The sequence below is a fragment of the Rhagoletis pomonella genome, unplaced genomic scaffold, assembly GCF_013731165.1.
Source record: "Rhagoletis pomonella isolate Grant_MI unplaced genomic scaffold, Rhpom_1.0 Rhpom_scaffold_00013, whole genome shotgun sequence".
NCBI classification, from domain to species: domain Eukaryota; kingdom Metazoa; phylum Arthropoda; class Insecta; order Diptera; family Tephritidae; genus Rhagoletis; species Rhagoletis pomonella.
Window position 1 is genome coordinate 6,106,066 of NW_023458567.1, and position 11,937 is coordinate 6,118,002.

General features: G+C 32.6%; 1 protein-coding gene across 5 annotated transcripts in view; it reads left to right on the forward strand.

Annotated features, from left to right (window-relative positions):
• Positions 1 to 11,937, forward strand: part of LOC118748669 (ELAV-like protein 2) — a 101,807-nt gene that overhangs the window by 62,510 nt on the left and 27,360 nt on the right. For 4 of the 5 annotated variants that reach the window (XM_036483256.1, XM_036483262.1, XM_036483261.1 and 1 more), the window contains exon 1: positions 5,131 to 5,411. The exons of the other annotated variant lie outside the window; for it this stretch is intronic. The gene's annotated coding sequence lies outside the window, so the exon portion shown is untranslated. Of the gene's footprint in view, positions 1 to 5,130; positions 5,412 to 11,937 lie in introns of those variants that run through there. 5 annotated transcript variants of the gene reach the window in all.

Genomic DNA, 11,937 nt, shown 5'->3' on the forward strand with positions numbered 1-11,937 from the left:
AAAGTATAAAATGATATGTATGTGTTCTAAAAATTCCAAAATTTCGAATGGGTACTAAAAAATATCTCTTTGTAAAATACGTTTTTTTTAATTTTATTTTTTTTCGGTATTTATTTTTTTCTAATCCTAATTTTTTAATCATTTTTCATTTTACTTTATTACGTACCCTTACTTTTGATTTTTTTTCTTGATTAAATATTTTTTTTTTAATTTAAAATAACATTTTTGATAAAAAAAAATTAGTAACAGAAAAAAATTTACTTGGTTAAACTTTTTATAGAATATTAATGCTTATTAATAAATTTCAAATTGACAATTATATGCAAAAGGTTTTTCATGCTGCGTTTTTTTTTACAAGTTGAATTTGGAAACTTTAAATTAATATATAAGTATGTATGTATATTTGATAAGCAAAAGACAGCGCCTGCGGATAGACCTCGTTTCTTCGAAATTAGATTACAAATCATTAGTTAGTGGAAATTTAACGTATTTTAAGTAGGCGAAGCAAGTTTAGAATGCTGTTCTTTAGAACAAAAAAAAAACTTACTATAGAAATGGTATTCAGTGAAGAAGAAGCAGAAGCATATGTATCGAAAAAAAAATAGAGAGCAATTTCCGATGTAAGCTAGGCATCCTTTATCCATTTACTCAGAAAATGTACGAGCAATTGCTTTTTAAAGCATCAAAAAGTGCCAAAAGCTGAGAAGAAAATTTTGCAGCGCCCAAAAGTAGACTACAAGTGAATGACTTGTACTTTTTTTAAGTACTAGCGCAAATACATATATTTTTTTCTACCTATCTATGTATGCATTTAGTCATGGAAGTTTCCAACTATCTAATAATAAAATCATGTTTTCAACATTTCCCCTCCCTTTCGAATGTTGAAAACTTTTCACCGAGCAACTTTTTCACGAAACAACGAATCAATATTTTGCAGCAATTTATTTTTCAAACGAAAAACAGTGTGGTCATAGTGGCCGGTGGTGGTGTGAAAATATAAAGCAGAGATAAATGATACATATATCCCCTAAGCAGGGTAAGGGTGTGTTGATGGAAGAGGAAGTACAAAAAAAGGCTACTGAAAATGCCAACATTAAAGTGAATTTGAATGAACGTTCTCCTGCCAACACGAAGCTTTAATGCAAGGCAGTTGGTAAGCTGGCGGGCAGAGTATGCTGCCAGCCATCAAAGATGGCGGTTGTTAAAAATTCTGAAAAGGCGTAAGGCAAATTTGGACATTCGGTGTTGTTGCCTTTGGTTGTTGCATAATGCTTGCAAGCAAAACGTGTACCAGCAGTACAAGCAACCACATCAAAATCCAGTGGACAAACTCAGTCAAGTGTATTCAGTCGTGTCTCTGTCAGGCAAAGCATCCATTGCGTCTAATGCAGCTAGGCGTGGGAGTGACCGAACGAAAAATCTCGCAAACGACTGCAGCAGCTTAGCAACAAAGGCAATAATCGCTCAACAGAGAGGCTAAAACAACAACAAGTTGTATTTTCTCGACATTTTCGCATTGCTTTCCAAACTTGCATGCACTTTGCTCTATTACTTCCTGCCTAAGGCTGTCGTCCACTTCATTTCTGGCTGCCCTGCCTCTAGCTGCACGTTTTTTCTTGGCCAGCGTCAACTGCGCTGCCTTGCCTGCAGCTTTCGCTGACCATTACTTCACAGCAAGCAGCTTCACTGTAGCGCTTTCAAACAAATCCATTGCATCCATCGGCTCCTGTTAACTTCACCGCATCGCAGTCCTGTGGTCTGCCTTCGTTGCTTCCACTGAAGCTGTACGCCTTTTCCATGCAAACCTCGTTCATACCACTGCTGCCTCCCTCTATCTTTACCACTACATTCTTCTTCAATTACTATAACTTCCAACTTCGATTGGCTTTGCCTTTGGCTTTGCTGCTGGTTCCGCATCCGGTTTGCCCACTTGGTTACATCAATCCTCATCCATACCTTATCCTTTGCGCTGCATTCATCTGCCGAGCTCCTGCTGTGTCTTGCAGCCGGTTTAAGGTTCGGATTTACAGGCTGCTGGCAGCGGAGACTATTCGTGAGGTATATGCTCGTGTGTGTGTGCATATGTTTGCTTTATAGATACATCCAGGCACATTTTGTTGCGTTGACGTTGCCGCTAACCAACGTTGAGTCCTTGTAATTCCATGTAATGGCATACAAGTTGAGACGACTGAGACTGCTGATACTTTTGCAGGTCGAGGGTTAGTTTTGGGTGCGCCGCTTAAGCAGAATAAATATGTGTGTATTTATGTGTGAAAAAGCGTGAGAATTTATAGGACATTATAGAGAAGTGATATACTCTATACTCTGGTTAAGGGCGAGAGAGAAATTTGAAGAGCGCGCGCCTGGAAAAAGGTGCACTGTGTCAAATATTTCAATTATTTTCATTAAAAAGTTTATTAAAATTGAAAAATGTTAAAATTAAATTAGAAAACTTTGGGAAAAAATTAATAAATTGAAACTTTCGATTTTTCAAGTTAAACTTTTTTGAATTGAAAAAATTTATGTATTCTTAAAAACTCTTGAATAAATTAAAAAAAGTGTTTTTTTTTATGGTTGGAATTAAAAAATTTTAAGTATTCTATTGCCACTGGCAACTTAAGACATTTCCGAATTTTTGAAAAATGCTGAAGTTGAAATTGAAGTTCAAATCAAAAATAATTACTATTACTTAATTGAAAAATCAGATAAAAATGCTTAAAAATCAAATTATAAAAAAAAATATGAAGTTTTCAATCCTAATAAAACTGCTTTTTAAGTGAAAAAAGGTGAAAAAGTATTTAATTCGCTTTTTTTTTAAATAAATATTAAAGTTTAATGTGTACATTTACACAAATTTTAATCTAAGCTTTATAATTTTTTTTAATAATAAATAAAAAAATATTCAGTTTTTTAATCTTGTACATATTTTATAAAAATTTTGAAAATTTTAGGTCTTATTGAAATTTTTCATTTATTTAAAAAAAAAATTTTGTTGCTTTTAATTTGTTTTTATTTTACGCTCTAAACCTTAAAGTTAAAAAAAGAAAAGTCTGGAAAACTTTAAAATTAAAATTTTTAAAGTGACTTTTAATAATAAATAATACGTTTTGTCTGTTTTAAATATTATTTGCATATTAAAAAAAAAATAAGAAGATTTAAATTAGTATTGTATTTAAAAAAGTTTGGAAACTGGAAACGTCAAAAATTTCGAGTTTCTCAAGTCAAATTTTCTCAACAAAAATTGTGTGAAGGGCAGATAAATTGAATAGGCTGCTGAAGAAAAAGGCTTTTAAAGAAACAAAAAAAAAAATTCTACAGGTTTGATTATTTTATTTTACGAATATATAAAAGGAAAATCTTTAGCAAAAATTTGGAAAGTGTCTAATTTTTAAGTCTTCAAATGAAAGAATAAGAACCAGCAGCAATAATAATATAATAGATTGGGGCTTACACATATGTTAGTGTTTGGCCGAGCTTCTCCTCCGATTTGTGGCGTGCGGCTTGATGTTGTCACACAAAGCGGAGGGACCTACAGTTTTACGTCGACTCCGAACGGCGATTGTATTTTTATGAGAAGCTGTTTTTCATGGCAGAAATACACTCGGAGGTTTGCCATTGCCTGCCGAGGGACGACCGCTGTTAAGAAAAAACCTTTTTTCTATATTTTTTGCGATGTTGCTTTGACCAGGGTTTGAACCCAGGCGTTGCGGAGTGGAAGCGCGCACTGCTTACCACCACACCAGCAGCAATAGAATCCATTAAAAAAATTTTTAAATTTCACAATTGTAGTTCATAAAAAAAAAAAAAAAATAAAAATAAAATAAACATTAATTAAATAAACTGAAAGAAAAAATTTATGGTTAAAATTTATTAGATTTTAAAATCTTAATTAACAGAAAATTTAGTTGTAGTGCTGATATCTTACAATTAAATAAAAGAAAGACACTTTTTACTCACTTATATAATTAAAATAAAATTTTTGTCGTACGACTTTGCTCTTTTCCTGATAGATTTTCTATCGTACTGAAAATATTTTCTGCTTGCAATAAATGGAACTTCACAATATCAGAAAAAAAGTGAATTTCCGCAAAAATTAAAAAAAAATTAAACATAGTAAATAAAAACATGATGATTCTCTATTGCAAAAACATTGAGGCTACAAAATACAATAAAAAAATAGGTAAAAAAAGGACTAAGGATTTAAAAATTACCTTTTCTAACAAAAGTCTTATAAATATAATTTTTTCCGCTCACAATTAGAAGGCAATTAGAAGGAATTTAAATATTAAAATTTTTGGAAATTTGTGTTTTCTGTTTTCTTTGTGGCCAACCAAATATTTTAACAGATATTTGATTTTAATAAAAACTTTTCCTTGGTCATTACAGGCACTTAAGTTTACCTACAAAAATAGCAAATTTATGGACATTCCTTTTTAAAAGGTAGTAAAAGAACACACAAATTCTGTACCGGCACCCGCTAAAAGTGCCCTTTCCGTAATCGCAAATATATTTCCCTGAAATCTCTTAATTCAATTCCTACTTCTATCCCATGGCCTCAATAATGAATTCAGCTTCAGAAAGTTTGCGCTACCCGCTGTCACTCAGCTCAGCAGAAGTAATTGCGCTGCTACTTCCAGTTCAGCACACAACGCTTACCAATGCCGCCATTATTATCAACATAACCAGCCAGGTCTGGCAGTGCATCGACATGTCCTTTTTCCAACTAGAAATGCGCTTATCAAAATAGGCGCAAGCGCGAGTACCACAAGAAGAGAGCGAATGAAAGTAGCAGAGAGAGCGCGAGCAAGCGCGCTGCTACAGCCAATTGGGGGGCGTACTGCTGTTGAGGTACTGTTAATAACAGCGCCCGGGAGCTGCCAACATTTGCTTACTCACCTAGTTCCGCTCAGCTGTGTACTCACACACTTTTTTCTACACAACTTTTGCTTGTGTGCTGTTAAATTTCAGCTTGGCTTGCCATAAGCGCGAGCAGTCCAGCTATACCTTTCGCCAAGGACCTGCGCTCACGCACTGCCACTCTCTGCTACTTTGCAAATTGGACGCTTGTCTAGGCTGGCAGGACGTTGGCGACTAGGTCCTTGCGCCAGCCTTTGGCATATCGTCAGTAATCGGCAAACCATAAGGATCATCGTTGTTGTCAGTCGTGCGTGTTCGTTCGTTGCTTTCGTTCGTTCGTTCGTTAGTTCGTTGGTTCGTTTTTCGAGAACATTCATTTATGATTTTTTGACTCCTGCACCTGCAAAATATATTTAAATATTAACTATAAATATAATTCAAATCTCAAACAAAACTAAAATAAAACTTTCAATATTTTGTGTTATTTGAAACTTTTCTTGTTTTTTGTGAATAGTTTCGAATAGTTTCGTGTCCAAAGCTCAGTTTTCAACTTTGTAAGTATACGTATAGATATGTTTGTGCATATACATACATACATGATTGTGTGCGTTTCCTGAATTTTGTGTAGTATAACAAAAAGTGACGCACCCACACCCACACATACACGCAGCAACGCATACAGCGCACACAAAACTAAAAATATAAGTGAAGCGAGCTTCATAGCCAAGTATCCTGTGAATACATTTGGGTTAATTGCAAAGCACGAAATTGCTAGTAAGGGATATATGTATGTACATACATAAATCCGAGACTGGCTTTTGGGTGTGTATGCAGACGTTAGGGGCCTCGATGGGGTCTTCGGTGTCTCAGTTGCCGTCATCTTGAAAAATATTGCTCGGAAATTTTGCCATTCGAATCTTTAGTGAATTTATTTTGTGAAATTTTTCAGAAAAGTTTTATAAAATTGCAAATGATTATTAAGGAATTAAAAGGAAGAGGAAAAAAATATTAAAATGTGATTTTCTAAAAATATGTACATAAATCTGGGCTTGTATTTGAAAAACATGTTCTGAAAAATGCCAAAAAAACGAAAAAAAACTCACTGCGAAGCTAAACAGTAGGAATAAGCTCAAATAAAGCCGGTGATTCCTATTTTAAAAATACGAGAAATAAAAAAAAGAAACGTTGAGTATTTGAAAATCTACATATATGAAATTAGTATACATCTTAAAAATTTCATCGAAAAACTTATTTCCAAATTTGTAATGAAAAAATAATTTTTTTTTTTAGATGTACACAAATCGTCTAAAATAGCATGCAAAGATTTGCGAAGTTATTATATTTTTAATGCACGAAAAAAACGTAAGCGACATTTGTCCCAAAATTAAGCAGAAAAACTAAAAGAATGGTTGCTTACGTTATTTTCGTCCTTACGGCTCGAATTTTGGATTGGAATTGTAAGAAATTAATAATGACTAATTAAATAATTAAATTTTTACGAATTTGCTATAAAATAAATAGACTCTCCATCCTAAAGAATCAAAAATTTACTACAATTCTCATTTGTAATTTTTCTGCCTTCAAGAACACAGAAATTAGTAGCTAACTGTTAGAAAATTTTAGAAAAAATTCAATAAATATTGTGCACAAATTTTGGTATATTTTATATTCGACTGTTGGTGCAAAAAAAAAAATGGGAGGATAATTTTTTTGTAGTCACACTATTAGTACACTACAGCGAACTTCTATTGAAAAATTTGAACAAATAGTTTTTTGTGATTGGGACAAACAAAATATTTGTGAATTCACGCGGTTAGGATACTATTTGCACTAAATTTTGGGTAAATGTCCAATCGTGTTACACTGCCTTAAAACAAATCTGTAAATTTTCGTTTTTTCCCTATAGAGATAACAAACTGAAATAAAAACTTTTCTACAATTTTATCTTTAAAAAATGTATATAAACTTGGTATTCAAATTTTCTAAAAGTTTGAAAATTAGAAAATTCTCCAAATTTGTACTACAAGAAACATCCACAAATTTTCTAAATTTGTACGCAATTATGTTAAACTTACTTTTCGCCGCTAATTTTGAAAAACCTCATAAGTTTTCCTTTCAATTATTATTTTTTATTAGAAAATTGTGACAAAAATTTTGTATGTATTCTTTAGAATTTTGTTCCTAAAAAGCACAGGAATTGAAACGCGATTCAAATTCGTAATCGTAAAGTTTAAAGATTACCAAATTTAACAAATTTATCAAATTTAACAAATTGTCTAACGCAACTTATTGTATTTTTTTTTTTAAATCTTTCGTACATTGCTGCCTTCTGGCCAAAATAGCTTGGACATTTCCTTGTTGTAATACAAATAAGCTCTCGGCATCAATCAAAGTCATTGCATATTTGCAGGCGTTGTGAATAACGGCAGACATCTGAGTAAATATATATGTAAGCGAATGCAAGTCATCAGCTTGCCGTGGTGCCGAAGAGGGAGGAGGTGAGCGACTGCATCATAGCTTGGGTGTGGCAATGCAGTGGCAGAAAGAAAAATGGGAAGGGACAAGTGGAAGGGCAGGGAAGACCAAGGGAAAACATAATTGTGGAAAGGCTCTGAACATAAAACAAAAAAAAAATTTTAACATACCTAATATTTCTAAATTTCTAGCAAATCTGATTTAAAAGACATTAACAAAAGCGGTCCCAAAAAGTTTTAAAATATGTAGAAAATTTTTCAAGTTAGAAATTTAAACTCCTAAAGACTAAAAATTGTTAACTATAAATTTTGAACTTAAAAAAGATTAATTTGAAAGTCTATAGTTTCCAAAAATTTGCGCTTAAAAGTTTTGTCATTTCAATACCAAAAAAAAAAAAGTGAATAGAAAGAAATTGAAATTTAAGTTTTTCAAAGATACATTGAAATTCGAAGTAACTGGAATTCTAGACATTAAAAAAATAAATGGTTGAATATAAAAAAAAAATATTTGAATATAAAAAAAAATTTGGATTACCCGAAAAAATTCGATAGCTTATAGAAAAATATTAAATTTCAGAAAAAAATTTAAAAATTTATTTGAGTTTCCGACAAATTTTAAAACTTTCGTAAGGTCTTATAGGCCATTGAGACTATGGATGTATATAAAAATATTTTGACTCCTAATCAATGAAAATTTAAATTTCAGAAAACAAAAAAAAAACGTTTCCTATAATTTTAAAACTAAATGAAATACAAATTTTTCAATATTAAAAATGCGAGAAGGCAAATATTAAAGAATCATTGCCTCACCAAAAAAGCTAACCAACATGCTTTCGCAGCTGACTTAAGTAACCTCTTCATAGAAAACAACTCTATACAAAAATAACAAACAAAGAACTTGTATTTCCACTGTAACTTTTATGGATATCTCTTTGCTGATTTTTAATTTCGCCCTACTACAAAATTCACCGCCAGCTATACGCCCAAGTAGCCGCAAAACAGCGCCAGTCGCAGCACAGTTTGCCGGCCTCTCGTCGTCAAAGCCAACAAATACACACTATTCCATTCTGTAACAACAGTGCAGCCACAAAACCACACACATCCCTACGCACACATTCACATAGAAAATAACAACAAAATTTTGTAACAGCCAACCACCCACCCACTGGCGCATAGAAAAGTCAAATCTACCGGCTTCCTGCGCCCAGCCACTCAACCTCATACCAAAGCACGCTTTCCACCCGCGTTCAACCCACACACACACACACACACACACACACACACACACACACACACACACACACACACAATAGCACAGAACCATATACCCACCCGCACTTTGCTTAGGAAAATATAATCAATATGAACCATAACAACAGACAGCAAAGCGGAAAGCTTCGAGTGAATCGAAATCATCCCCAAAATAGAAATAGCAAGCGCTGGCGAATGGTTGGGGCAGTCGAGGGAGATGAAAGGATGGAAGGACTTTTATAGCTAGCAGAGTGTTAGTAGTGGGCGAAGGTGAGAAGGTGGGAGACAGCAGTTGGAAGCTTAAATCGCCGGTGGGTGAACGTTTTGCTGCGTCTGTTTGTTTGGTTTACCCACACCCACTCCCCACTGCCCACTCCCCGCTCTCGCTAGCTCACATGCCTCTGGCGGCGACGAGGAAACTATCTGTCTACCGAAAACAGCACAGCAGCAGCCATCGTAATACAACAACAATAGCAAAATCTGGGTATTATTTTGTTGCCCAGGAAAAGGAAATTCTGCTGGTGTGTGTGTGTGTGTTTGTATGTATATAGGCAAAGTGGAAGTTAGCGACAGAAGTAGGAAAATACGGAAAATGATGAGGGAAAAAATAAAATAAAACTAATGGTTGGAAAAATAGCAAACTGGCGTACAGGCGGTGATTTTATGGCCAGCACTGGCGTGCTTCTGTGTGTAGCTTAAAGTCGGGCGCAAAGTTTTGCTGTTAATAGCTAAAAAAATATGGAAAAATATGCTGAAAAAGCGTAATAAATTATGGCGAAACTTGTACGCGAACAGGCGCCGCTTTAAATATTGCGGAAATAGCAAAAAAAAATAAAATGAATAGCAAGCCTAGTAAAATGGTAGTGATTTTACTACTAAATACTGCTTGTTTATAAGTAGTATACTATTAGGAGGTTTGGCTGGCTGTATAGTGTCTATTGCAAATCACTTAAAAGTAAAAAATAAACTTGGCAGTGGTAGCCTAGACGCATGCCAGCTCTTCGCTGCCTACCATACTCGGCGTAGCGTCCTGCATTTCTGCTATATTTAGTTCATGCACTTTTTTATTGGCTTTTCTTCTTGTATTTAAAGCACAAAAACTCGGCTTGCCTAGTTGCCAGCAACCACTTTTAATAATTTTGTCATATTTCACTGTCTGGCATGTCACGAAATGGGGGAAAAAGCGTACAACTACACCCTTAAGCAGCTAGAAAAAGTCTCGGCTATGTTGTGTGCTAGTCACCTCGAGTAGTTTTGGCTGCTTTAACAATAAATATGAGAGACTTTTGGCATTTGATAAGCTTATGAGGAAAATTTCCGCTTTGTACTAACTGGAGCTGTTTAGTGGTGGGCGAAAAGAATTGAAATGTAATTAGAATTTGTTTCAGGCAGCTTTGTAGGCCGGCAGCTAGCTAAATTTACTTCCAGCTGACTTCAAACCAAATTCAGAGGCAGCTTAGATTATACCGAACTTAACCAAAAATTATTCTAAAGATTATGTATTGTATATTTGTTATAATAAGGGATGTGCGATTAATTGATTATTCAAAATGTTTATTAATCATAAAGTAAATAACTCAATTACTCGATTAAATGGAAATTCTGACTCCTCAGCTCAGTAAGTGAGTAATCAAGATTTTGATTAACCAAAAACGAAAATATTAGCGTAATTTGTTTATGATTAATTAACATTTTGAGTAAAATGCGTAATCAATATTTTTAAGTACTGCTTACATATAAAGTAGTAGAAGTCCCTTGATACTTTGCAAACAACGTTTCTGCTTTCAAGAATTAAAATTAAAATGAAATATTTTTTTCATATACACATTTTAAAAAAGAAGTTAAGCATGTTTAACGAGCATAATTAATTTTTTTGAATAATCTCATCAATCAAAATCGTGATTACTCGAGTAATTTATAGTCCGAACAAATGATTAACCAACTTGGTCGAGTAATCGAATAATCGCACTGCCCTAGTTATAACGGAACTTAAGTACAACTCATTTAGAAAAATTAAGTTAAAACCACTGAAAATGCTTCTTAGATTCTCCATTTTTGTACGCAACTTGAATTTTTTTAAATACTTAAAATTTTACCAAAATTCGTCAATATTTTAGAAGTTATTAAACTGTTTTAAATTGCTAATATTTTCTCGAAATTCTTAAATTTTTTTTAATATTTTTTTATAAAGTGACATTTTCATAAAAATGTTTGCTTTATAAATCAGTTAAAAACTTCTTTATTTTTATGAATGTGGGTGTTAGTACTATTTTTCTTATTTCTTCCAAAATTATTAAATTTTTGAAAAATCTGAAGTTTTTTAAAAAGTAAATATTGTTTCACAATATTCCTTGATTTTGATTTTTTACAATTTTTAAATATTCCCACACCACAAATAAATTTTTTAATCTATTTTTAACTCTTAATTTGTTTAAAGAAGGAAGAGTCTTCTTTAAAAAATGTTAATTTTCTAAACATCAGACTTTTTGGATTCGTATAGCCAGTCTCTCGAAAGCAATTTACATAAGTAAAAAATGCTTTTTTTTCTAATTTAATATGAAAATTGAAATATGGGAAAACATAATTTTTCACTTAATTTGCTGGCAAAATCAGCGTTAATATTTTTAATTGTTATTTAAAATTTTTTAGGGCTTGTTTTGAAGTTGCTTTTTTTGGTAAATTCCAGAATTTCTATTTTTTTAAAGAAATATTTTTTCCAAATTCCTTTTAAATTTAAATTATAGTTCTCAAAATTTGAAAATTTGTAATACATTTTTCAAAAATCTTAATTTTTTCGAAAAACAAAAACTTCAAAATCCCTTTAAAAATTCTTTCCTTCAAAATATATATTTTTTTAATTAAAAATTTCCCCAAATTGTTTTTTTTTTTAATTTGAATGTTTTTATTGATTTTAGTGTGGGTGTTCTTGCTTGCCTGATTATCAGGATATCTGTTGAAAAGTTAATGTCTTATTAATGTAATAGTTGCTTATTATCCTATTATTGTAACCAGGTAACCTGACAACAGCTGGTAATAAACATAATATCTTTTTACAGTTTATTTTTGTTGTCAAAATTCATAATTTTCGCTCCAAAATTTTTCGTTCAAAATTAAAATTGTTTTTTGTCAATGTTATTGTGGCTTGTTAACATTTTATTTTTAATATTTTTATTGAGCTTTGTACCACGATTGTTTATTAGGAAAAATTGAAAAAGCAACAAAGTCTAAGCGGTAGAAGTTATAGCACTATTTCGGAGATCACCACATCTCCTCATCAGACTTCTTTTTTCTAGACTTCAGCAGGGATAGAACCTGCGAATTCGATGTTCAAAGTCAGAAGCGTTAACCACTGAGC